Consider the following 22,976-nt stretch of genomic DNA (forward strand, 5'->3'; position numbering starts at 1 on the left):
TTTCTGCGTTTACGGGAAAAGTTGAGGTCCGACGCGCAAAAGTGGGGTATCGTAGAAATCACATTTTAAAGACGCACATTTCTGGCCCCCCAAAAATGGGCATTTCAAATGAGAAATGAGTCCAATGAACAAAATAGAATGAATAAGTATGTATTTCAGGGGTGAGTTAGCAGGTTATTGGGGAAGTAAGTCCTGATATTTTTGGAGGTTGCAGGGGCTACTACACCATTCAAAATAGGCAGGCTTTAGCATATGCAGTTAGGCCCCGTAGGATGATTTTAGCTAAAAAGTGCCCCAAACACTCAAACGGGCTTGTATCTGGGAAGGGAAAATATGGGAAACATGACTTAGACAGCAAATGATACACTGTTTGCCATGTTTCCAAATTTTTATGCACAGTGGTTACAGCATGAAGCGAATGCATGTGAATATACAAAGGTGCATTGCATTAAACAAGTCCACTGAGTGTCCCAAAATGGCCGGCCTGCCTGCTTTCATCCATCAATTGTTCTAAATTTTTCATTACCCAATGAGCTGAGGTGGAGTCTTAGCCAGTGGTACCATCAGGGAGGTGTGTAAAGCACTTTAGGCTAGACAGCCAATCAGCTGCCAGCTTCCATCTGTCAATCAAATACAGCAGCCAATCAGAAAGCTGCCCATTGATCAGCAGGCCCTTTATGACATCACATAAAGACCCTCAGAACTATCTGTGCATGTCTAATGGCTGGCTGTCAGTTGGGCGGGTGGGTGGCAGAGGGAGGGGATGTCTGTCTCGTTTCTCCTGAAAATTGCGCTTTTTCTGCGTTTACGGGAAAAGTTGAGGTCCGACGCGCAAAAGTGGGGTATCGTAGAAATCAACTTTTAAAGACGCACATTTCTGGCCCCCCAAAAATGGGCATTTCAAATAAGAAATGAGTCCAATGTACAAAATAGGGTGAATAAGTATGTATTTCAGGGGTGAGTTAGCAGGTTATTGGGGAAGTAAGTCCTGATATTTTTTGGAGGTTGCAGGGGCCACTACACCATTCAAAATAGGCAGGTTTTAGCATATGCAGTTAGGCCCCGTAGGATGATTTTAGCTAAAAAGTGCCCCAAACACTCAAACTGGCTTGCATCTGGGAAGGGAAAATATGGGAAACATGACTTAGACACCAAAAGATACACTAAATGCCATGTTTCCAAATTTTTATGCACAGTGGTTACAGCTTGAAGCGAATGCATGTGAATATACAAAGGTGCATTGCATTAAACAAGTCCACTGAGTGTCCCAAAATTGCCGGCCTGCCTGCTTTCATCCATCAATTGTTCTAAATTTTTCATTACCCAATGAGCTGAGGTGGAGTCTTAGCCACTGGTACCATCAGGGAGGTGTGTAAAGCACTTTAGGCTAGACAGCCAATCAGCTGCCAGCTTCCATCTGTCAATCAAATACAGCAGCCAATCAGAAAGCTGCCCATTGATCAGCAGGCCCTTTATGACATCACAAACAGACCCTCAGAACTATCTGTGCATGTCTAATGGCTGGCTGTCAGTTGGGCGGGTGGGTGGCAGAGGGAGGGGATGTCTGTCTCGTTTCTCCTGAAAATTGCGGTTTTTCTGCGTTTACGGGAAAAGTTGAGGTCCGACGCGCAAAAGTGGGGTATCGTAGAAATCACATTTTAAAGACGCACATTTCTGCCCCCCCCAAAATAAGCATTTCAAATGAGAAATGAGTCCAATGAACAAAATAGGGTGAATAAGTATGTATTTCAGGGGTGAGTTAGCAGATTATTGGGGAAGTAAGTCCTGATATTTTTGGAGGTTGCAGGGGCCACTACACCATTCAAAAAAGGCAGGTTTTAGCATATGCAGTTAGGCCCCGTAGGATGATTTTAGCTAAAAAGTGCCCCAAACACTCAAACGGGCTTGTATCTGGGAAGGGAAAATATGGGAAACATGACTTAGACACCAAATGATACACTATATGCCATGTTTCCAAATTTGTATGCACAGTGGTTACAGCATGAAGCGAATGCATGTGAATATACAAAGGTGCATTGCATTAAACAAGTCCACTGAGTGTCCCAAAATGGCCGGCCTGCCTGCTTTCATCCATCAATTGTTCTAAATTTTTCATTACCCAATGAGCTGAGGTGGAGTCTTAGCCAGTGGTACCATCAGGGAGGTGTGTAAAGCACTTTAGGCTAGACAGCCAATCAGCTGCCAGCTTCCATCTGTCAATCAAAATACAGCAGCCAATCAGAAAGCTGCCCATTGATCAGCAGGCCCTTTATGACATCACAGACAGACCCTCAGAACTATCTGTGCATGTCTAATGGCTGGCTGTCAGTTGGGTGGGTGGGTGGCAGAGGGAGGGGATGTCTGTCTCGTTTCTCCTGAAAATTGCGCTTTTTCTGCGTTTACGGGAAAAGTTGAGGTCCGACGCGCAAAAGTGGGGTATCGTAGAAATAACCTTTTAAAGACGCACATTTCTGGCCCACCAAAAATGGGCATTTCAAATGAGAAATGAGTCCAATGAACAAAATAGGATGAATAAGTATGTATTTCAGGGGTGAGTTAGCAGGTTATTGGGGAAGTAAGTCCTGATATTTTTGGAGGTTGCAGGGGCCACTACACCATTCAAAATAGGCAGGCTTTAGCATATGCAGTTAGGCCTCGTAGGATGATTTTAGCTAAAAAGTGCCCCAAACACTCAAACGGGCTTGTATCTGGGAAGGGAAAATATGGGAAACATGACTTAGACACCAAATGATACACTATATGCCATGTTTCCAAATTTTTATGCACAGTGGTTACAGCATGAAGCGAATGCATGTGAATATACAAAGGTGCATTGCATTAAACAAGTCCACTGAGTGTCCCAAAATGGCCGGCCTGCCTGCTTTCATCCATCAATTGTTCTAAATTTTTCATTACCCAATGAGCTGAGGTGGAGTCTTAGCCAGTGGTACCATCAGGGAGGTGTGTAAAGCACTTTAGGCTAGACAGCCAATCAGCTGCCAGCTTCCATCTGTCAATCAAATACAGCAGCCAATCAGAAAGCTGCCCATTGATCAGCAGGCCCTTTATGACATCACAGACAGACCCTCAGAACTATCTGTGCATGTCTAATGGCTGGCTGTCAGTTGGGTGGGTGGGTGGCAGAGGGAGGGGATGTCTGTCTCGTTTCTCCTGAAAATTGCGCTTTTTCTGCGTTTACGGGAAAAGTTGAGGTCCGACGCGCAAAAGTGGGGTATCGTAGAAATAACCTTTTAAAGACGCACATTTCTGGCCCACCAAAAATGGGCATTTCAAATGAGAAATGAGTCCAATGAACAAAATAGGATGAATAAGTATGTATTTCAGGGGTGAGTTAGCAGGTTATTGGGGAAGTAAGTCCTGATATTTTTGGAGGTTGCAGGGGCCACTACACCATTCAAAATAGGCAGGCTTTAGCATATGCAGTTAGGCCTCGTAGGATGATTTTAGCTAAAAAGTGCCCTAATCACTCAAACGGGCTTGTATCTGGGAAGGGAAAATATGGGAAACATGACTTAGACAGCAAATGATACACTGTTTGCCATGTTTCCAAATTTTTATGCACAGTGGTTACAGCATGAAGCGAATGCATGTGAATATACAAAGGTGCATTGCATTAAACAAGTCCACTGAGTGTCCCAAAATGGCCGGCCTGCCTGCTTTCATCCATCAATTGTTCTAAATTTTTCATTACCCAATGACCTGAGGTGGAGTCTTAGCCAGTGGTACCATCAGGGAGGTGTGTAAAGCACTTTAGGCTAGACAGCCAATCAGCTGCCAGCTTCCATCTGTCAATCAAATACAGTTGCCAATCAGAAAGCTGCCCATTGATCAGCAGGCCCTTTATGACATCACAAACAGACCCTCAGAACTATCTGTGCATGTCTAATGGCTGGCTGTCAGTTGGGCGGGTGGGTGGCAGAGGGAGGGGATGTCTGTCTCGTTTCTCCTGAAAATTGCGCTTTTTCTGCGTTTACGGGAAAAGTTGAGGTCCGACGCGCAAAAGTGGGGTATCGTAGAAATCACATTTTAAAGACGCACATTTCTGGCCCCCCAAAAATGGGCATTTCAAATGAGAAATGAGTCCAATGAACAAAATAGGGTGAATAAGTATGTATTTCAGGGGTGAGTTAGCAGATTATTGGGGAAGTAAGTCCTGATATTTTTGGAGGTTGCAGGGGCCACTACACCATTCAAAATAGGCAGGTTTTAGCATATGCAGTTAGGCCCCGTAGGATGATTTTAGCTAAAAAGTGCCCCAAACACTCAAACGGGCTTGTATCTGGGAAGGGAAAATATGGGAAACATGACTTAGACAGAAAATGATACACTGTATGCCATGTTTCCAAATTTTTATGCACAGTGGTTACAGCATGAAGCGAATGCATGTGAATATACAAAGGTGCATTGCATTAAACAAGTCCAATGAGCGTCCCAAAATGGCCGGCCTGCCTGCTTTCATCCATCAATTGTTCTAAATTTTTCATTACCCAATGAGCTGAGGTGGAGTCTTAGCCAGTGGTACCATCAGGGAGGTGTGTAAAGCACTTTAGGCTAGACAGCCAATCAGCTGCCAGCTTCCATCTGTCAATCAAAATACAGCAGCCAATCAGAAAGCTGCCCATTGATCAGCAGGCCCTTTATGACATCACAGACAGACCCTCAGAACTATCTGTGCATGTCTAATGGCTGGCTGTCAGTTGGGTGGGTGGGTGGCAGAGGGAGGGGATGTCTGTCTCGTTTCTCCTGAAAATTGCGCTTTTTCTGCGTTTACGGGAAAAGTTGAGGTCCGACGCGCAAAAGTGGGGTATCGTAGAAAAAACCTTTTAAAGACGCACATTTCTGGCCCACCAAAAATGGGCATTTCAAATGAGAAATGAGTCCAATGAACAAAATAGGATGAATAAGTATGTATTTCAGGGGTGAGTTAGCAGGTTATTGGGGAAGTAAGTCCTGATATTTTTGGAGGTTGCAGGGGCCACTACACCATTCAAAATAGGCAGGCTTTAGCATATGCAGTTAGGCCTCGTAGGATGATTTTAGCTAAAAAGTGCCCCAAACACTCAAACGGGCTTGTATCTGGGAAGGGAAAATATGGGAAACATGACTTAGACAGAAAATGATACACTGTATGCCATGTTTCCAAATTTTTATGCACAGTGGTTACAGCATGAAGCGAATGCATGTGAATATACAAAGGTGCATTGCATTAAACAAGTCCAATGAGCGTCCCAAAATGGCCGGCCTGCCTGCTTTCATCCATCAATTGTTCTAAATTTTTCATTACCCAATGAGCTGAGGTGGAGTCTTAGCCAGTGGTACCATCAGGGAGGTGTGTAAAGCACTTTAGGCTAGACAGCCAATCAGCTGCCAGCTTCCATCTGTCAATCAAATACAGCAGCCAATCAGAAAGCTGCCCATTGATCAGCAGGCCCTTTATGACATCACAAACAGACCCTCAGAACTATCTGTGCATGTCTAATGGCTGGCTGTCAGTTAGGCGGGTGGGTGGCAGAGGGAGGGGATGTCTGTCTCGTTTCTCCTGAAAATTGCGGTTTTTCTGCGTTTACGGGAAAAGTTGAGGTCCGACGCGCAAAAGTGGGGTATCGTAGAAATCACATTTTAAAGACGCACATTTCTGGCCCCCCAAAAATGGGCATTTCAAATGAGAAATGAGTCCAATGAACAAAATAGGGTGAATAAGTATGTATTTCAGGGGTGAGTTAGCAAATTATTGGGGAAGTAAGTCCTGATATTTTTGGAGGTTGCAGGGGCCACTACACCATTCAAAATAGGCAGGTTTTAGAATATGCAGTTAGGCCCCGTAGGATGATTTTAGCTAAAAAGTGCCCCAAACACTCAAACGGGCTTGTATCTGGGAAGGGAAAATATGGGAAACATGACTTAGACAGAAAATGATACACTGTATGCCATGTTTCCAAATTTTTATGCACAGTGGTTACAGCATGAAGCGAATGCATGTGAATATACAAAGGTGCATTGCATTAAACAAGTCCACTGAGTGTCCCAAAATTGCCGGCCTGCCTGCTTTCATCCATCAATTGTTCTAAATTTTTCATTACCCAATGAGCTGAGGTGGAGTCTTAGCCACTGGTACCATCAGGGAGGTGTGTAAAGCACTTTAGGCTAGACAGCCAATCAGCTGCCAGCTTCCATCTGTCAATCAAATACAGCAGCCAATCAGAAAGCTGCCCATTGATCAGCAGGCCCTTTATGACATCACAAACAGACCCTCAGAACTATCTGTGCATGTCTAATGGCTGGCTGTCAGTTGGGCGGGTGGGTGGCAGAGGGAGGGGATGTCTGTCTCGTTTCTCCTGAAAATTGCGGTTTTTCTGCGTTTACGGGAAAAGTTGAGGTCCGACGCGCAAAAGTGGGGTATCGTAGAAATCACATTTTAAAGACGCACATTTATGGCCCCCCAAAAATGGGCATTTCAAATGAGAAATGAGTCCAATGAACAAAATAGGGTGAATAAGTATGTATTTCAGGGGTGAGTTAGCAGATTATTGGGGAATTAAGTCCTGATATTTTTGGAGGTTGCAGGGGCCACTACACCATTCAAAAAAGGCAGGTTTTAGCATATGCAGTTAGGCCCCGTAGGATGATTTTAGCTAAAAAGTGCCCCAAACACTCAAACGGGCTTGTATCTGGGAAGGGAAAATATGGGAAACATGACTTAGACACCAAATGATACACTATATGCCATGTTTCCAAATTTTTATGCACAGTGGTTACAGCATGAAGCGAATGCATGTGAATATACAAAGGTGCATTGCATTAAACAAGTCCACTGAGTGTCCCAAAATGGCCGGCCTGCCTGCTTTCATCCATCAATTGTTCTAAATTTTTCATTACCCAATGAGCTGAGGTGGAGTCTTAGCCAGTGGTACCATCAGGGAGGTGTGTAAAGCACTTTAGGCTAGACAGCCAATCAGCTGCCAGCTTCCATCTGTCAATCAAATACAGCAGCCAATCAGAAAGCTGCCCATTGATCAGCAGGCCCTTTATGACATCACAGACAGACCCTCAGAACTATCTGTGCATGTCTAATGGCTGGCTGTCAGTTGGGTGGGTGGGTGGGTGGCAGAGGGAGGGGATGTCTGTCTCGTTTCTCCTGAAAATTGCGCTTTTTCTGCGTTTACGGGAAAAGTTGAGGTCCGACGCGCAAAAGTGGGGTATCGTAGAAATAACCTTTTAAAGACGCACATTTCTGGCCCACCAAAAATGGGCATTTCAAATGAGAAATGAGTCCAATGAACAAAATAGGATGAATAAGTATGTATTTCAGGGGTGAGTTAGCAGGTTATTGGGGAAGTAAGTCCTGATATTTTTGGAGGTTGCAGGGGCCACTACACCATTCAAAATAGGCAGGCTTTAGCATATGCAGTTAGGCCTCGTAGGATGATTTTAGCTAAAAAGTGCCCCAATCACTCAAACAGGCTTGTATCTGGGAAGGGAAAATATGGGAAACATGACTTAGACAGCAAATGATACACTGTTTGCCATGTTTCCAAATTTTTATGCACAGTGGTTACAGCATGAAGCGAATGCATGTGAATATACAAAGGTGCATTGCATTAAACAAGTCCACTGAGTGTCCCAAAATGGCCGGCCTGCCTGCTTTCATCCATCAATTGTTCTAAATTTTTCATTACCCAATGAGCTGAGGTGGAGTCTTAGCCAGTGGTACCATCAGGGAGGTGTGTAAAGCACTTTAGGCTAGACAGCCAATCAGCTGCCAGCTTCCATCTGTCAATCAAATACAGTTGCCAATCAGAAAGCTGCCCATTGATCAGCAGGCCCTTTATGACATCACAAACAGACCCTCAGAACTATCTGTGCATGTCTAATGGCTGGCTGTCAGTTGGGCGGGTGGGTGGCAGAGGGAGGGGATGTCTGTCTCGTTTCTCCTGAAAATTGCGCTTTTTCTGCGTTTACGGGAAAAGTTGAGGTCCGACGCGCAAAAGTGGGGTATCGTAGAAATCACATTTTAAAGACGCACATTTCTGGCCCCCCAAAAATGGGCATTTCAAATGAGAAATGAGTCCAATGAACAAAATAGGGTGAATAAGTATGTATTTCAGGGGTGAGTTAGCAGATTATTGGGGAAGTAAGTCCTGATATTTTTGGAGGTTGCAGGGGCCACTACACCATTCAAAATAGGCAGGTTTTAGCATATGCAGTTAGGCCCCGTAGGATGATTTTAGCTAAAAAGTGCCCCAAACACTCAAACGGGCTTGTATCTGGGAAGGGAAAATATGGGAAACATGACTTAGACAGCAAATGATACACTGTTTGCCATGTTTCCAAATTTTTATGCACAGTGGTTACAGCATGAAGCGAATGCATGTGAATATACAAAGGTGCATTGCATTAAACAAGTCCAATGAGCGTCCCAAAATGGCCGGCCTGCCTGCTTTCATCCATCAATTGTTCTAAATTTTTCATTACCCAATGAGCTGAGGTGGAGTCTTAGCCAGTGGTACCATCAGGGAGGTGTGTAAAGCACTTTAGGCTAGACAGCCAATCAGCTGCCAGCTTCCATCTGTCAATCAAATACAGCAGCCAATCAGAAAGCTGCCCATTGATCAGCAGGCCCTTTATGACATCACAAACAGACCCTCAGAACTATCTGTGCATGTCTAATGGCTGGCTGTCAGTTGGGCGGGTGGGTGGCAGAGGGAGGGGATGTCTGTCTCGTTTCTCCTGAAAATTGCGGTTTTTCTGCGTTTACGGGAAAAGTTGAGGTCCGACGCGCAAAAGTGGGGTATCGTAGAAATCACATTTTAAAGACGCACATTTCTGGCCCCCCAAAAACGGGCATTTCAAATGAGAAATGAGTCCAATGAACAAAATAGGGTGAATAAGTATGTATTTCAGGGGTGAGTTAGCAAATTATTGGGGAAGTAAGTCCTGATATTTTTGGAGGTTGCAGGGGCCACTACACCATTCAAAATAGGCAGGTTTTAGAATATGCAGTTAGGCCCCGTAGGATGATTTTAGCTAAAAAGTGCCCCAAACACTCAAACGGGCTTGTATCTGGGAAGGGAAAATATGGGAAACATGACTTAGACAGAAAATGATACACTGTATGCCATGTTTCCAAATTTTTATGCACAGTGGTTACAGCATGAAGCGAATGCATGTGAATATACAAAGGTGCATTGCATTAAACAAGTCCAATGAGCGTCCCAAAATGGCCGGCCTGCCTGCTTTCATCCATCAATTGTTCTAAATTTTTCATTACCCAATGAGCTGAGGTGGAGTCTTAGCCAGTGGTACCATCAGGGAGGTGTGTAAAGCACTTTAGGCTAGACAGCCAATCAGCTGCCAGCTTCCATCTGTCAATCAAATACAGCAGCCAATCAGAAAGCTGCCCATTGATCAGCAGGCCCTTTATGACATCACAAACAGACCCTCAGAACTATCTGTGCATGTCTAATGGCTGGCTGTCAGTTGGGCGGGTGGGTGGCAGAGGGAGGGGATGTCTGTCTCGTTTCTCCTGAAAATTGCGGTTTTTCTGCGTTTACGGGAAAAGTTGAGGTCCGACGCGCAAAAGTGGGGTATCGTAGAAATCACATTTTAAAGACGCACATTTCTGGCCCCCCAAAAACGGGCATTTCAAATGAGAAATGAGTCCAATGAACAAAATAGGGTGAATAAGTATGTATTTCAGGGGTGAGTTAGCAAATTATTGGGGAAGTAAGTCCTGATATTTTTGGAGGTTGCAGGGGCCACTACACCATTCAAAATAGGCAGGTTTTAGAATATGCAGTTAGGCCCCGTAGGATGATTTTAGCTAAAAAGTGCCCCAAACACTCAAACGGGCTTGTATCTGGGAAGGGAAAATATGGGAAACATGACTTAGACAGAAAATGATACACTGTATGCCATGTTTCCAAATTTTTATGCACAGTGGTTACAGCATGAAGCGAATGCATGTGAATATACAAAGGTGCATTGCATTAAACAAGTCCACTGAGTGTCCCAAAATTGCCGGCCTGCCTGCTTTCATCCATCAATTGTTCTAAATTTTTCATTACCCAATGAGCTGAGGTGGAGTCTTAGCCACTGGTACCATCAGGGAGGTGTGTAAAGCACTTTAGGCTAGACAGCCAATCAGCTGCCAGCTTCCATCTGTCAATCAAATACAGCAGCCAATCAGAAAGCTGCCCATTGATCAGCAGGCCCTTTATGACATCACAAACAGACCCTCAGAACTATCTGTGCATGTCTAATGGCTGGCTGTCAGTTGGGCGGGTGGGTGGCAGAGGGAGGGGATGTCTGTCTCGTTTCTCCTGAAAATTGCGGTTTTTCTGCGTTTACGGGAAAAGTTGAGGTCCGACGCGCAAAAGTGGGGTATCGTAGAAATCACATTTTAAAGACGCACATTTCTGGCCCCCCAAAAATGGGCATTTCAAATGAGAAATGAGTCCAATGAACAAAATAGGGTGAATAAGTATGTATTTCAGGGGTGAGTTAGCAGATTATTGGGGAAGTAAGTCCTGATATTTTTGGAGGTTGCAGGGGCCACTACACCATTCAAAATAGGCAGGTTTTAGCATATGCAGTTAGGCCCCGTAGGATGATTTTAGCTAAAAAGTGCCCCAAACACTCAAACGGGCTTGTATCTGGGAAGGGAAAATATGGGAAACATGACTTAGACACCAAATGATACACTATATGCCATGTTTCCAAATTTTTATGCACAGTGGTTACAGCATGAAGCGAATGCATGTGAATATACAAAGGTGCATTGCATTAAACAAGTCCACTGAGTGTCCCAAAATGGCCGGCCTGCCTGCTTTCATCCATCAATTGTTCTAAATTTTTCATTACCCAATGAGCTGAGGTGGAGTCTTAGCCAGTGGTACCATCAGGGAGGTGTGTAAAGCACTTTAGGCTAGACAGCCAATCAGCTGCCAGCTTCCATCTGTCAATCAAATACAGCAGCCAATCAGAAAGCTGCCCATTGATCAGCAGGCCCTTTATGACATCACAGACAGACCCTCAGAACTATCTGTGCATGTCTAATGGCTGGCTGTCAGTTGGGTGGGTGGGTGGCAGAGGGAGGGGATGTCTGTCTCGTTTCTCCTGAAAATTGCGCTTTTTCTGCGTTTACGGGAAAAGTTGAGGTCCGACGCGCAAAAGTGGGGTATCGTAGAAATAACCTTTTAAAGACGCACATTTCTGGCCCACCAAAAATGGGCATTTCAAATGAGAAATGAGTCCAATGAACAAAATAGGATGAATAAGTATGTATTTCAGGGGTGAGTTAGCAGGTTATTGGGGAAGTAAGTCCTGATATTTTTGGAGGTTGCAGGGGCCACTACACCATTCAAAATAGGCAGGCTTTAGCATATGCAGTTAGGCCTCGTAGGATGATTTTAGCTAAAAAGTGCCCCAATCACTCAAACGGGCTTGTATCTGGGAAGGGAAAATATGGGAAACATGACTTAGACAGCAAATGATACACTGTTTGCCATGTTTCCAAATTTTTATGCACAGTGGTTACAGCATGAAGCGAATGCATGTGAATATACAAAGGTGCATTGCATTAAACAAGTCCACTGAGTGTCCCAAAATGGCCGGCCTGCCTGCTTTCATCCATCAATTGTTCTAAATTTTTCATTACCCAATGAGCTGAGGTGGAGTCTTAGCCAGTGGTACCATCAGGGAGGTGTGTAAAGCACTTTAGGCTAGACAGCCAATCAGCTGCCAGCTTCCATCTGTCAATCAAATACAGCAGCCAATCAGAAAGCTGCCCATTGATCAGCAGGCCCTTTATGACATCACAGAAAGACTCTCAGAACTATCTGTGCATGTCTAATGGCTGGCTGTCAGTTGGGTGGGTGGGTGGCAGAGGGAGGGGATGTCTGTCTCGTTTCTCCTGAAAATTGCGGTTTTTCTGCGTTTACGGGAAAAGTTGAGATCCGACGCGCAAAAGTGGGGTATCGTAGAAATCACCTTTTAAAGATGCACATTTCTCCCCCCCCCAAAAATGGGCATTTCAAATGAGAAATGAGTCCAATGAACAAAATAGGGTGAATAAGTATGTATTTCAGGGGTGAGTTAGCAGGTTATTGGGGAAGTAAGTCCTGATATTTTTGGAGGTTGCAGGGGCCACTACACCATTCAAAATAGGCGGGCTTTAGCATATGCAGTAAGGCCCCGTAGGTTGATTTTAGCTAAAAAGTGCCCCAAACACTCAAACGGGCTTGTATCTGGGAAGGGAAAATATGGGAAACATGACTTAGACAGCAAATGATACACTGTATGCCATGTTTCCAAATTTTTATGCACAGTGGTTACAGCATGAAGCGAATGCATGTGAATATACAAAGGTGCATTGCATTAAACAAGTCCAATGAGCGTCCCAAAATGGCCGGCCTGCCTGCTTTCATCCATCAATTGTTCTAAATTTTTCATTACCCAATGAGCTGAGGTGGAGTCTTAGCCAGTGGTACCATCAGGGAGGTGTGTAAAGCACTTTAGGCTAGACAGCCAATCAGCTGCCAGCTTCCATCTGTCAATCAAATACAGCAGCCAATCAGAAAGCTGCCCATTGATCAGCAGGCCCTTTATGACATCACAAACAGACCCTCAGAACTATCTGTGCATGTCTAATGGCTGGCTGTCAGTTGGGCGGGTGGGTGGCAGAGGGAGGGGATGTCTGTCTCGTTTCTCCTGAAAATTGCGGTTTTTCTGCGTCTACGGGAAAAGTTGAGGTCCGACGCGCAAAAGTGGGGTATCGTAGAAATCACATTTTAAAGACGCACATTTCTGGCCCCCCAAAAATGGGCATTTCAAATGAGAAATGAGTCCAATGAACAAAATAGGGTGAATAAGTATGTATTTCAGGGGTGAGTTAGCAGATTATTGGGGAAGTAAGTCCTGATATTTTTGGAGGTTGCAGGGGCCACTACACCATTCAAAATAGGCAGGTTTTAGCATATGCAGTTAGGCCCCGTAGGATGATTTTATCTAAAAAGTGCCCCAAACACTCAAACGGGCTTGTATCTGGGAAGGGAAAATATGGGAAACATGACTTAGACAGAAAATGATACACTGTATGCCATGTTTCCAAATTTTTATGCACAGTGGTTACAGCATGAAGCGAATGCATGTGAATATACAAAGGTGCATTGCATTAAACAAGTCCACTGAGTGTCCCAAAATTGCCGGCCTGCCTGCTTTCATCCATCAATTGTTCTAAATTTTTCATTACCCAATGAGCTGAGGTGGAGTCTTAGCCACTGGTACCATCAGGGAGGTGTGTAAAGCACTTTAGGCTAGACAGCCAATCAGCTGCCAGCTTCCATCTGTCAATCAAATACAGCAGCCAATCAGAAAGCTGCCCATTGATCAGCAGGCCCTTTATGACATCACAAACAGACCCTCAGAACTATCTGTGCATGTCTAATGGCTGGCTGTCAGTTGGGCGGGTGGGTGGCAGAGGGAGGGGATGTCTGTCTCGTTTCTCCTGAAAATTGCGGTTTTTCTGCGTTTACGGGAAAAGTTGAGGTCCGACGCGCAAAAGTGGGGTATCATAGAAATCACATTTTAAAGACGCACATTTCTGGCCCCCCAAAAATGGGCATTTCAAATGAGAAATGAGTCCAATGAACAAAATAGGGTGAATAAGTATGTATTTCAGGGGTGAGTTAGCAGATTATTGGGGAAGTAAGTCCTGATATTTTTGGAGGTTGCAGGGGCCACTACACCATTCAAAAAAGGCAGGTTTTAGCATATGCAGTTAGGCCCCGTAGGATGATTTTAGCTAAAAAGTGCCCCAAACACTCAAACGGGCTTGTATCTGGGAAGGGAAAATATGGGAAACATGACTTAGACACCAAATGATACACTATATGCCATGTTTCCAAATTTTTATGCACAGTGGTTACAGCATGAAGCGAATGCATGTGAATATACAAAGGTGCATTGCATTAAACAAGTCCACTGAGTGTCCCAAAATGGCCGGCCTGCCTGCTTTCATCCATCAATTGTTCTAAATTTTTCATTACCCAATGAGCTGAGGTGGAGTCTTAGCCACTGGTACCATCAGGGAGGTGTGTAAAGCACTTTAGGCTAGACAGCCAATCAGCTGCCAGCTTCCATCTGTCAATCAAATACAGCAGCCAATCAGAAAGCTGCCCATTGATCAGCAGGCCCTTTATGACATCACAAACAGACCCTCAGAACTATCTGTGCATGTCTAATGGCTGGCTGTCAGTTGGGCGGGTGGGTGGCAGAGGGAGGGGATGTCTGTCTCGTTTCTCCTGAAAATTGCGGTTTTTCTGCGTTTACGGGAAAAGTTGAGGTCCGACGCGCAAAAGTGGGGTATCATAGAAATCACATTTTAAAGACGCACATTTCTGGCCCCCCAAAAATGGGCATTTCAAATGAGAAATGAGTCCAATGAACAAAATAGGGTGAATAAGTATGTATTTCAGGGGTGAGTTAGCAGATTATTGGGGAAGTAAGTCCTGATATTTTTGGAGGTTGCAGGGGCCACTACACCATTCAAAAAAGGCAGGTTTTAGCATATGCAGTTAGGCCCCGTAGGATGATTTTAGCTAAAAAGTGCCCCAAACACTCAAACGGGCTTGTATCTGGGAAGGGAAAATATGGGAAACATGACTTAGACACCAAATGATACACTATATGCCATGTTTCCAAATTTTTATGCACAGTGGTTACAGCATGAAGCGAATGCATGTGAATATACAAAGGTGCATTGCATTAAACAAGTCCACTGAGTGTCCCAAAATGGCCGGCCTGCCTGCTTTCATCCATCAATTGTTCTAAATTTTTCATTACCAATGAGCTGAGGTGGAGTCTTAGCTAGTGGTACCATCAGGGAGGTGTGTAAAGCACTTTAGGCTAGAAAGCCAATCAGCTGCCAGCTTCCATCTGTCAATCAAATACAGCAGCCAATCAGAAAGCTGCCCATTGATCAGCAGGCCCTTTATGACATCACAGACAGACCCTCAGAACTATCTGTGCATGTCTAATGGCTGGCTGTCAGTTGGGTGGGTGGGTGGCAGAGGGAGGGGATGTCTGTCTCGTTTCTCCTGAAAATTGCGCTTTTTCTGCGTTTACGGGAAAAGTTGAGGTCCGACGCGCAAAAGTGGGGTATCGTAGAAATAACCTTTTAAAGACGCACATTTCTGGCCCACCAAAAATGGGCATTTCAAATGAGAAATGAGTCCAATGAACAAAATAGGATGAATAAGTATGTATTTCAGGGGTGAGTTAGCAGGTTATTGGGGAAGTAAGTCCTGATATTTTTGGAGGTTGCAGGGGCCACTACACCATTCAAAATAGGCAGGCTTTAGCATATGCAGTTAGGCCTCGTAGGATGATTTTAGCTAAAAAGTGCCCCAATCACTCAAACGGGCTTGTATCTGGGAAGGGAAAATATGAGAAACATGACTTAGACAGCAAATGATACACTGTTTGCCATGTTTCCAAATTTTTATGCACAGTGGTTACAGCATGAAGCGAATGCATGTGAATATACAAAGGTGCATTGCATTAAACAAGTCCACTGAGTGTCCCAAAATGGCCGGCCTGCCTGCTTTCATCCATCAATTGTTCTAAATTTTTTATTACCCAATGAGCTGAGGTGGAGTCTTAGCCAGTGGTACCATCAGGGAGGTGTGTAAAGCACTTTAGGCTAGACAGCCAATCAGCTGCCAGCTTCCATCTGTCAATCAAATACAGCAGCCAATCAGAAAGCTGCCCATTGATCAGCAGGCCCTTTATGACATCACAGAAAGACTCTCAGAACTATCTGTGCATGTCTAATGGCTGGCTGTCAGTTGGGTGGGTGGGTGGCAGAGGGAGGGGATGTCTGTCTCGTTTCTCCTGAAAATTGCGCTTTTTCTGCGTTTACGGGAAAAGTTGAGATCCGACGCGCAAAAGTGGGGTATCGTAGAAATCACCTTTTAAAGATGCACATTTCTCCCCCCCCAAAAATGGGCATTTCAAATGAGAAATGAGTCCAATGAACAAAATAGGGTGAATAAGTATGTATTTCAGGGGTGAGTTAGCAGGTTATTGGGGAAGTAAGTCCTGATATTTTTGGAGGTTGCAGGGGCCACTACACCATTCAAAATAGGCAGGTTTTAGCATATGCAGTTAGGCCCCGTAGGATGATTTTAGCTAAAAAGTGCCCCAAACACTCAAACGGGCTTGTATCTGGGAAGGGAAAATATGGGAAACATGACTTAGACAGAAAATGATACACTGTATGCCATGTTTCCAAATTTTTATGCACAGTGGCTACAGCATGAAGCGAATGCATGTGAATATACAAAGGTGCATTGCATTAAACAAGTCCACTGAGTGTCCCAAAATTGCCGGCCTGCCTGCTTTCATCCATCAATTGTTCTAAATTTTTCATTACCCAATGAGCTGAGGTGGAGTCTTAGCCACTGGTACCATCAGGGAGGTGTGTAAAGCACTTTAGGCTAGACAGCCAATCAGCTGCCAGCTTCCATCTGTCAATCAAATACAGCAGCCAATCAGAAAGCTGCCCATTGATCAGCAGGCCCTTTATGACATCACAAACAGACCCTCAGAACTATCTGTGCATGTCTAATGGCTGGCTGTCAGTTGGGCGGGTGGGTGGCAGAGGGAGGGGATGTCTGTCTCATTTCTCCTGAAAATTGCGGTTTTTCTGCGTTTACGGGAAAAGTTGAGGTCCGACGCGCAAAAGTGGGGTATCGTAGAAATCACATTTTAAAGACGCACATTTCTGGCCCCCCAAAAATGGGCATTTCAAATGAGAAATGAGTCCAATGAACAAAATAGGGTGAATAAGTATGTATTTCAGGGGTGAGTTAGCAGATTATTGGGGAAGTAAGTCCTGATATTTTTGGAGGTTGCAGGGGCCACTACACCATTCAAAAAAGGCAGGTTTTAGCATATGCAGTTAGGCCCCGTAGGATGATTTTAGCTAAAAAGTGCCCCAAACACTCAAACGGGCTTGTATCTGGGAAGGGAAAATATGGAAAACATGACTTAGACAGCAAATGATACACTGTTTGCCATGTTTCCAAATTTTATGCACAGTGGTTACAGCATGAAGCAAATGCATGTGAATATACAAAGGTGCATTGCATTAAACAAGTCCACTGAGTGTCCCAAAATGGCCGGCCTGCCTGCTTTCATCCATCAATTGTTCTAAATTTTTCATTACCCAATGAGCTGAGGTGGAGTCTTAGCCAGTGGTACCATCAGGGAGGTGTGTAAAGCACTTTAGGCTAGACAGCCAATCAGCTGCCAGCTTCCATCTGTCAATCAAATACAGCAGCCAATCAGAAAGCTGCCCATTGATCAGCAGGCCCTTTATGACATCACAGACAGACCCTCAGAACTATCTATGCATGTCTAATGGCTGGCTGTCAGTTGGGTGGGTGGGTGGCAGAGGGAGGGGATGTCTGTCTCGTTTCTCCTGAAAATTGCGCTTTTTCTGCGTTTACGGGAAAAGTTGAGGTCCGACGCGCAAAAGTGGGGTATCGTAGAAATCACCTTTTAAAGACACACATTTCTGCCCCCCCCCCCCAAAAATGGGCATTTCAAATGAGAAATGAGTCCAATGAACAAAATAGGGTGAATAAGTATGTATTTCAGGGGTGATTTAGCAGGTTATTGGGGAAGTAAGTCCTGATATTTTTGGAGGTTGCAGGGGCCACTACACCATTTAAAATAGGCAGGTTTTAGCATATGCAGTTAGGCCCTGTAGGATGATTTTAGCTAAAAAGTGCCCCAAACACTCAAATGGGCTTGTATCTGGGAAGGGAAAAAATGGGAAACATGACTTAGACATCAAATGATACACTGTTTGCCATGTTTCCAAATTTTTATGCACAGCGGTTACAGCATGAAGCGAATGCATGTGAATATACAAAGGTGCATTGCATTAAACAAGTCCAATGAGCGTCCCAAAATGGCCGGCCTGCCTGCTTTCATCCATCAATTGTTCTAAATTTTTCATTTCCCAACGAGCTGAGGTGGAGTCTTAGCCAGTGGTACCATCAGGGAGGTGTGTAAAGCACTTTAGGCTAGACTGCCAATCAGCTGCCAGCTTCTATCTGTCAATCAAATACAGCAGCCAATCAGAAAGCTGCCCATTGATCAGCAGGCCCTTTATGACATCACAGAAAGACCCTCAGAACTATCTGTGCATGTCTAATGGCTGGCTGTCAGTTGGGCGGGTGGGTGGCAGAGGGAGGGGATGTCTGTCTCGTTTCTCCTGAAAATTGCGGTTTTTCTGCGTTTACGGGAAAAGTTGAGGTCCGACGCGCAAAAGTGGGGTATCGTAGAAATCACCTTTTAAAGAAGCACATTTCTGGCCCCCCAAAAATGGGCATTTCAAATGAGAAATGAGTCCAATGAACAAAATAGGGTGAATAAGTATGTATTTCAGGGGTGAGTTAGCAGGTTATTGGGGAAGTAAGTCCTGATATTTTTGGAGGTTGCAGGGGCCACTACACCATTCAAAATAGGCAGGGTTTAGCATATGCAGTTAGGCCCCGTAGGTTGATTTTAGCTAAAAAGTGCCACAAACACTCAAACGGGCTTGTATCTGGGAAAGGAAAATATGGGAAACATGACTTAGACAGCAAATGATACACTGTTTGCCATGTTTCCAAATTTTTATGCACAGTGGTTACAGCATGAAGCGAATGCATGTGAATATACAAAGGTGCATTGCATTAAACAAGTCCAATGAGCGTCCCAAAATGGCCGGCCTGCCTGCTTTCATCCATCAATTGTTCTAAATTTTTCATTACCCAATGAGCTGAGGTGGAGTCTTAGCCAGTGGTACCATCAGGGAGGTGTGTAAAGCACTTTAGGCTAGACAGCCAATCAGCTGCCAGCTTCCATCTGTCAATCAAATACAGCAGCCAATCAGAAAGCTGCCCATTGATCAGCAGGCCCTTTATGACATCACAAACAGACCCTCAGAACTATCTGTGCATGTCTAATGGCTGGCTGTCAGTTGGGTGGGTGGGTGTAAGAGGGAGGGGATGTCTGTCTCGTTTCTCCTGAAAATTGCGGTTTTTCTGCGTTTACGGGAAAAGTTGAGGTCCGACGCGCAAAAGTGGGGTATCGTAGAAATCACCTTTTAAAGACGCACATTTCTGGCCCCCCAAAAATGGGCATTTCAAATGAGAAATGAGTCCAATGAACAAAATAGGGTTAATAAGTATGTATTTCAGGGGTGAGTTAGCAGGTTATTGGGGAAGTAAGTCCTGATATTTTTGGAGGTTGCAGGGGCCACTACACCATTCAAAATAGGCAGGCTTTAGCATATGCAGTTAGGCCCCGTAGGATGATTTTAGCTAAAAAGTGCCCCAAACACTCAAACGGGCTTGTATCTGGGAAGGCAAAATATGAGAAACATGACTTAGACAGCAAATGATACACTGTTTGCCATGTTTCCAAATTTTTATGCACAGTGGTTACAGCATGAAGCGAATGCATGTGAATATACAAAGGTGCATTGCATTAAACAAGTCCACTGAGTGTCCCAAAATGGCTGGCCTGCCTGTTTTCATCCATCAATTGTTCTAAATTTTTCATTACCCAATGAGCTGAGGTGGAGTCTTAGCCAGTGGTACCATCAGGGAGGTGTGTAAAGCACTTTAGGCTAGACAGCCAATCAGCTGCCAGCTTCCATCTGTCAATCAAATACAGCAACCAATCAGAAAGCTGCCCATTGATCAGCAGGCCCTTTATGACATCACAGACAGACCCTCAGAACTATCTGTGCATGTCTAATGGCTGGCTGTCAGTTGGGCGGGTGGGTGGCATAGGGGGGGGATGTCTGTCTCGTTTCTCCTGAAAATTGCATTTTTTCTGCGTTTACGGGAAAAGTTGAGGTCCGACGCGCAAAAGTGGGGTATCGTAGAAATCACCTTTTAAAGTCGCACATTACCGGCCCCCCAAAAATGGGCATTTCAAATGAGAAATGAGTCCAATGAACAAAATAGGGTGAATAAGTATGTATTTCAGGGGTGATTTAGCAGATTATTGGGGAAGTAAGTCCTGATATTTTTGGAGGTTGCAGGGGCCACTACACCATTTAAAATAGGCAGGTTTTAGCATATGCAGTTAGGCCCTGTAGGATGATTTTAGCTAAAAAGTGCCCCAAACACTCAAATGGGCTTGTATCTGGGAAGGGAAAAAATGGGAAACATGACTTAGACACCAAATGATACACTGTTTGCCATGTTTCCAAATTTTTATGCACAGCGGTTACAGCATGAAGCGAATGCATGTGAATATACAAAGGTGCATTGCATTAAACAAGTCCAATGAGCGTCCCAAAATGGCCGGCCTGCCTGCTTTCATCCATCAATTGTTCTAAATTTTTCATTTCCCAATGAGCTGAGGTGGAGTCTTAGCCAGTGGTACCATCAGGGAGGTGTGTAAAGCACTTTAGGCTAGACTGCCAATCAGCTGCCAGCTTCCATCTGTCAATCAAATACAGCAGCCAATCAGAAAGCTGCCCATTGATCAGCAGGCCCTTTATGACATCACAAACAGACCCTCAGAACTATCTGTGCATGTCTAATGGCTGGCTGTCAGTTGGGTGGGTGGGTGTAAGAGGGAGGGGATGTCTGTCTCGTTTCTCCTGAAAATTGCGCTTTTTCTGCGTTTACGGGAAAAGTTGAGGTCCGACGCGCAAAAGTGGGGTATCGTAGAAATCACCTTTTAAAGACGCACATTTCTGGCCCCCCAAAAATGGGCATTTCAAATGAGAAATGAGTCCAATGAACAAAATAGGGTTAATAAGTATGTATTTCAGGGGTGAGTTAGCAGGTTATTGGGGAAGTAAGTCCTGATATTTTTGGAGGTTGCAGGGGCCACTACACCATTCAAAATAGGCAGGCTTTAGCATATGCAGTTAGGCCCCGTAGGATGATTTTAGCTAAAAAGTGCCCCAAACACTCAAACGGGCTTGTATCTGGGAAGGCAAAATATGAGAAACATGACTTAGACAGCAAATGATACACTGTTTGCCATGTTTCCAAATTTTTATGCACAGTGGTTACAGCATGAAGCGAATGCATGTGAATATACAAAGGTGCATTGCATTAAACAAGTCCACTGAGTGTCCCAAAATGGCTGGCCTGCCTGCTTTCATCCATCAATTGTTCTAAATTTTTCATTACCCAATGAGCTGAGGTGGAGTCTTAGCCAGTGGTACCATCAGGGAGGTGTGTAAAGCACTTTAGGCTAGACAGCCAATCAGCTGCCAGCTTCCATCTGTCAATCAAATACAGCAACCAATCAGAAAGCTGCCCATTGATCAGCAGGCCCTTTATGACATCACAGACAGACCCTCAGAACTATCTGTGCATGTCTAATGGCTGGCTGTCAGTTGGGCGGGTGGGTGGCATAGGGGGGGGATGTCTGTCTCGTTTCTCCTGAAAATTGCATTTTTTCTGCGTTTACGGGAAAAGTTGAGGTCCGACGCGCAAAAGTGGGGTATCGTAGAAATCACCTTTTAAAGTCGCACATTACCGGCCCCCCAAAAATGGGCATTTCAAATGAGAAATGAGTCCAATGAACAAAATAGGGTGAATAAGTATGTATTTCAGGGGTGATTTAGCAGATTATTGGGGAAGTAAGTCCTGATATTTTTGGAGGTTGCAGGGGCCACTACACCATTTAAAATAGGCAGGTTTTAGCATATGCAGTTAGGCCCTGTAGGATGATTTTAGCTAAAAAGTGCCCCAAACACTCAAATGGGCTTGTATCTGGGAAGGGAAAAAATGGGAAACATGACTTAGACACCAAATGATACACTGTTTGCCATGTTTCCAAATTTTTATGCACAGCGGTTACAGCATGAAGCGAATGCATGTGAATATACAAAGGTGCATTGCATTAAACAAGTCCAATGAGCGTCCCAAAATGGCCGGCCTGCCTGCTTTCATCCATCAATTGTTCTAAATTTTTCATTTCCCAATGAGCTGAGGTGGAGTCTTAGCCAGTGGTACCATCAGGGAGGTGTGTAAAGCACTTTAGGCTAGACTGCCAATCAGCTGCCAGCTTCTATCTGTCAATCAAATACAGCAGCCAATCAGAAAGCTGCCCCTTAATCAGCAGGCCCTTTATGACATCACAGAAAGACCCTCAGAACTATCTGTGCATGTCTAATGGCTGGCTGTCAGTTGGGCGGGTGGGTGGCAGAGGGAGGGGATGTCTGTCTCGTTTCTCCTGAAAATTGCGTTTTTTCTGCGTTTACGGGAAAAGTTGAGGTCCGACGCGCAAAAGTGGGGTATCGTAGAAATCACCTTTTAAAGAAGCACATTTCTGGCCCCCCAAAAATGGGCATTTCAAATGAGAAATGAGTCCAATGAACAAAATAGGGTGAATAAGTATGTATTTCAGGGGTGAGTTAGCAGGTTATTGGGGAAGTAAGTCCTGATAATTTTGGAGGTTGCAGCGGCCACTACACCATTCAAAATAGGCAGGCTTTAGCATATGCAGTTAGGCCCCGTAGGATGATTTTAGCTAAAAAGTGCCCCAAACACTCAAACGGGCTTGTATCTGGGAAGGGAAAATATGGGAAACATGACTTAGACAGCAAATGATACACTGTTTGCCATGTTTCCAAATTTTTATGCACAGTGGTTACAGCATGAAGCGAATGCATGTGAATATACAAAGGTGCATTGCATTAAACAAGTCCAATGAGCGTCCCAAAATGGCCGGCCTGCCTGCTTTCATCGATCAATTGTTCTAAATTTTTCATTACCCAATGAGCTGAGGTGGAGTCTTAGCCAGTGGTACCATCAGGGAGGTGTGTAAAGCACTTTAGGCTAGACAGCCAATCAGCTGCCAGCTTCCATCTGTCAATCAAATACAGCAGCCAATCAGAAAGCTGCCCATTGATCAGCAGGCCCTTT

Source organism: Crinia signifera, chromosome 5 (assembly GCF_055691185.1).
Source record: "Crinia signifera chromosome 5, ASM5569118v1, whole genome shotgun sequence".
In the NCBI taxonomy this organism is placed as follows: domain Eukaryota; kingdom Metazoa; phylum Chordata; class Amphibia; order Anura; family Myobatrachidae; genus Crinia; species Crinia signifera.